This window comes from Capra hircus, unplaced genomic scaffold, assembly GCF_001704415.2.
Source record: "Capra hircus breed San Clemente unplaced genomic scaffold, ASM170441v1, whole genome shotgun sequence".
In the NCBI taxonomy this organism is placed as follows: domain Eukaryota; kingdom Metazoa; phylum Chordata; class Mammalia; order Artiodactyla; family Bovidae; genus Capra; species Capra hircus.
In genome coordinates, this window is record NW_017214586.1 from 3,621 (window position 1) to 8,930 (window position 5,310).

A 5,310-nucleotide genomic window follows, 5' to 3' on the forward strand; every position below is an offset into this window, starting at 1 on the left:
GGGTGGGATGATTTGGGAGAATGGCATTGAAACATGTATATACATGTCTTTCAAATCAGTAGTGACTGACCTAAAATGTTTCCCAGCTTCATTAGGTACATTTAGGTAGAAGGTGTTGACAGGTTGTTCTTCACTAACTTTTCAGCACCAAAGCTGGAATGCAGGCAAAAGCTGTACCCTGTTTTCAGGCAACATCAATGCATTAATGTCCCATAACTATTTTTAGCTGGATCAATCACCTCTGGTGAGACATCACAACTTGCACATGCTTTTCTTTTATAATTTGTGACAAATAGGTAGATAGGATGATAATTGATAGATTTATAGATTTCAATAGATGTGAAATGTGTCGGCCATAATTTCTTAGAGTTTTTCCTGTCCTCTCTTTCAGGTACACATGTAACAGTGTAACTTCCATGCCATAGGGAAAGCATACAACCAACAGCGGTGGAAACAATGAAAGTGTTTCAATATTTCACTACAGCAGTGTCATGTACTCTCCTGCTATGAGACTTCTGAACTCTACCGGTATGTATCTATCCTTGGTTGTTTGTTTTAAATTGAGCTGTAATTGACATGGCCTTATGTTGTTTATAGGTGTTCCACATAATAATTTGATATTTGTAGATGTTGCAGAGTTATCACTGTAGGAAGTCTCGTTAACGTTAACATCTGTCACAATTGATAGTTACAAAGTCTTTTTTCTTGCATGAGAGCTTTTAAAATCTACTTTTCTAGCAACTTTCAAAGATTTCAGAATTATTAACTCTGTCATTATGCTGTACATTACATTCCCCATGCGTTTATTTTATAAGCGGAAGCCTGTACCTTGTGATCCCATTTACCTATTTCACCCACCCCACCTCCTACCTCTGGCTACCATTGATATGTTCTATCTGTGAGCTCAGTTTTGCAAAAAAATTTTTAAGATTCCATGTATAAGTGAGATCACATGGTAATTGTCTCTCTCTACTTATTTCATTTAGCTTAATGTCCTCAAGGTCCATTCACATTGTCGTAAATGGGAAGATATCCCTCTATTCATCATTGAATAACATTCCATTATATAAGATTTCCATGTTTTTCTTTATCCATTCATCCATTGACAGACACTTTGGTTGTTTCCATGTCTTGGCTTGTGTAAACAGTGCTATCATGAACATGTGGCTGCATAAATATTTTTGAGTCAGTGTTTTTGTTTTCTTTAGAAAAATGCCAAGAAGTAGAATATTTAGATCATATTCTAGTCTCCCATGTCCCATTTTTCACTTCTGAGGAATCTCCGTACCCCATACTGTTTTTCATAGTGGCTGCACCAATTCACATTTCAACTAACAGGAATGGGGTTCCCTTTTTCCATATTCTCATTAAAACTTTGTATGTCACCTTTTTTATGATAGCCATGCTAAAACCAGTATGAACTGATATCTCATTGCGGTTTTGACTTGCATTCTGTTGATTAGTGATATTAAACACTTTTTCATGTATCTGATGGCCATTTGCATGTCTTCTTTGGAAAAGTATCTCTTTAGAACCTCTGCCCATTTAAATGAGATTGTTTCATTTTGCTATGGACTCATGTGAGTTATGAGTGATGTGAGTAATTGAGTTACACATTGAATATCAACCCTTTATTTGAAAATATTTTCTCTCAATTCAACAGGTTTTCCTTTCATTTGGTTGATAGTTTCCTTTCCAGGCATAAACTCTTTAATTAGTCCCACTTTTAGATCTGTTGCCTTTACTTTTGGTGTCAAATCCAAAAAGTCTACCCTGAGACCAATGTCAAGCAGCTCACTATCTATTTTCTCTTCCAGGGGTTTTGTTAGCCCAGGTCTTAAGTTCAAGTTTTTAATCCATTTTGAGTTACCTATTTCACCCACCCCACCTCCACTTCTGGCTACCACTGATCTGTTCTATCTATGAGCTCAGTTTTAGAAAAAACTTTTTTTAAGATTCCATGTATAAGTGAGATCACATGGTATTTGTCTCTCTCTAATCATTTCATTTGGCTTAATGTCCTCAAGGCCCATCCGCATGGTCGTAAATGGGAGATATCCCTCAGGAAGAGTCCATTTGAGTCTGAGGAGTCCAGCTTCATTCTTTGCACATGGCTGCCCAGTTTTCCCACCACAATTTATTTAAAAGATTGCAATTTCCTTATTGTATTAATATATTCTTGGCTCCTTTGGAATAAATTAGTAGGCCATAGAATGTGTGGACTTATTCCTGGCCTCTTTATTCGATTCCACTGATCTAGGTGCCGGTTTTTTCCAATCCACACTGTTTTGTTAGTATAGCTCTGTAATACTGTTTGGAATCAAGGAAATGATGCTTCCAGCTGTGTTCTTCTTTATCACTATTGCACTGGCTATTTTGTGGTTCCATACACATTTTAATTGTTTTCCTTCTTTCTGCCATTGGAACTACATTATCATTTTATCCTTTCTACACTATCATTTTATCATTTCTACTGCTATTGACTGTATGTTTTCCCATTTCATGGCAATCATACTCTAGCATATATATCTAAAGAGAGAAAATGAGGCCTAAAAGCTTTAAGAACTTGTGGCTGAGATTCCACATTTGTTGGAATATGTAAATTTGCAGATTCAAACATACCTTAGTTATTCTCCTATCTAACCCGCTTGTCACAAATTATAGAAGAAAGTATATGCAAGTTGGGATGTCTCACCAGAGGTCATTAGCCTAACTAGAAAACAGCATGAAGCAGTAAGGAAGGGATGCTGTTTGAAAATAGGATTCAGCTTTGCCTCTGTTCCAGTTTTGGTGCTGATTTTCATTTGAAAAACAATGTGGCAACCATCCTCCACTCAGATGACCCTGATAAAACTGGGAAACATTTCAAACCAGTTGCCAAATGTAGTTATATATAGATAGATACATGTGGAAGTCTTAACTCTGACTTTGTCGGAGATCAGGCTTGAACTCAAGCAGGCTTCATTCATCACAGAATGCATCAGCATCCCGACCCTTTCGAGGCACGTCTCAATCTAAGTAGAGCCAAAGGAACAAAGCTGTGAAAGAGAACAGTTCTGCCCTTCACAGAGCCAGCAGGAACTACCCCATGACCAGATGAGGTCACATGACCAGAAATGCTGCTGGTGATGATTCCTGATCTTTTCATTTCTAGGAAGGATTCTTAAGTACTAGACCCACTAAGGAAAAGATCAAACACTGATTTACAGAGGCCTCTCTATAAAACACTAAAGAAGCAACTTCCTCCATGACAATTATCCAAAACTACAACCATAACATAAATAACAACCAGGAAAGTCCTGCTTATTGGTCCCAACATTGGGGGTCCAGGATATAAAAGCCCAGAACAGGAGTCCTCAGAATCTGAGAAACTCATCTCTGAGCCGGAGTCCACCCTCCACCACTGACACAATGACCCCCTCGTGCTGCTCCCCGCGCTGTCAGCCCACTGCTGCAGGACCACCTGCTGTGAGTCCAGCTGCTGCAAGCCCTGCTGCCCCCCCACTTGCTGTCAAACCACCTGCTGCAGGACCACCTGCTGCAAACCTACCTGTGTGATCAGCTGCTGTGCCCACCTGTTGCAGCAAACCCTGCTGTCAGCCCACCTGCTGTGAGTCCATCTGCTGCCAGCCCTCTTGCCCTCCAACTTGCTATCAAACTAGTGAAACCACCTGCTGTAGAACACATGCCACAAGCCTACTTGTGTGACCACCTGCTGTCAGCCACCTGCTGTGGGTCCAGCAGCTGCGGACAAACCTTCAGTGGGTCCAGCTGCGGCCAGCCTTGCTGCCAGTCGGTGTACTGTGCCCCTGTGTACTGCCACAGAATCTGCTACCACCCCACGTGCTGCTGCCTGCCTGGGTGCCAAGCCCAGGAATGTGGGTCCAGCTGCTGCCAGCCTTGCAGCCGCCCTGTGTGCTGTCAGACCACCTGCTGCCGCCCCAGCTGTGTGTCTACCTGCTGTCGGCCTTCCTGTTGCTGATCACCTCACCAAAGAACCCCTGTCTCCTAGCAACACTTTATAGCAACTGAGTTGCTACTTGGGGACAAAAATGATTTCTGAGACTTTGCTGACAACTGGTATGCTCTACCAGAATTTGTTAACCCATCTGCCTCTTTAAAAGCTTATAAATCAGCTTGATAGAGTGCAGAGGGTTTCCCCCAGTTGTCTTTCTCTGGTGTAAGAGGATCATGTGCCAGGCATCTTTGATAAGGAATTATGTCTCGGTTTTGGTTCTGAAAATAGGACTGACCATGTTGTACTTCTAAGTAGCTTAGGAAAACAAGTCCTCATAATGTTTCATTAGGTTTCTGCAGCTTATCATAATTAACATAATCATACGTTTCTCTATCAATATTCCCATGGCTCTTGTGACCTGCGTTTTCCTTTTATGGTACCTTTGAATTGTCTTCCTAGAGGCAGTAGTAGTCTTGCCTGTGTGTTTCTCAATAAATTCTTTGCCATAATCTTCCTACATTGTGTTTGATTTTTACATGGCATTCCTGATATAGAGATTTAAGTACATGCTACATACTATATGCATTATCCATTATGAGTATCATGTTAGCTCTCAGAATCAATTATTAGCTCATTAAGTAAATTGTGTAGTATGCTTTAGCTAACAATGAACACACTCTTCAAGGATAGAGTCTTCTGTTCCTGCTCAAAGGTGTTTACCTTTACATCCCAAGGAAACCGATGCTTGCACCTCAGTGACTAAGCTGTAGTTGTTGTCTTTGTTTATGTACGGTTGCTGGGCATGGACACACCCTAAGCATGCCAAGGAAATTACGTCAGACTATTTCTCCCTACTCTCTACCTCTTCTTGATAACCATCCCTCAGCAATTAGTAACTGTAGAAGAACCCCTGTCCCCACACAACACCTTATGTTAACTGACTTGCTACTGAGGACAAAAAATAACTCCTTAGACTTTGCTGACAACTAGTATGCTCCACCAGAATTTGTTACAAATCTCTCTTAAAAAAACTTGTGAATCAGCTTGATGGAGTTCAAAGAGCTTCCCACTGGTCTACCTACATGAGGAATGCAAACTGATCAGATGATGAACATGACTGAGTGACTGAACTGAACTGAACTGATATTCCTTCAAAGAGATGTGACTTTCACAGTGTTAAAGCCTTCAATCCTGGATGGGAAGCACAGATTCCCAAGAATGTTACCTTGAGTTCAGTTGAGAGGATTCACTCCTACATCACTTTCAGAAACCATGTGTACTACCTCTGTGGATATATTTGGTCCTACCTAAGAGGAATCAGGTAATGGTCTTTGGGTCAAGATATACACTAC

At 40.8% G+C, this 5,310-nt stretch overlaps 1 pseudogene; it reads left to right on the forward strand.

The window, feature by feature from the left end:
- Nucleotides 1–3,396: 3,396 nt before the first annotated feature.
- Nucleotides 3,397–4,002, forward strand: LOC108635370 (annotated as a pseudogene).
- Nucleotides 4,003–5,310: the final 1,308 nt, after the last annotated feature.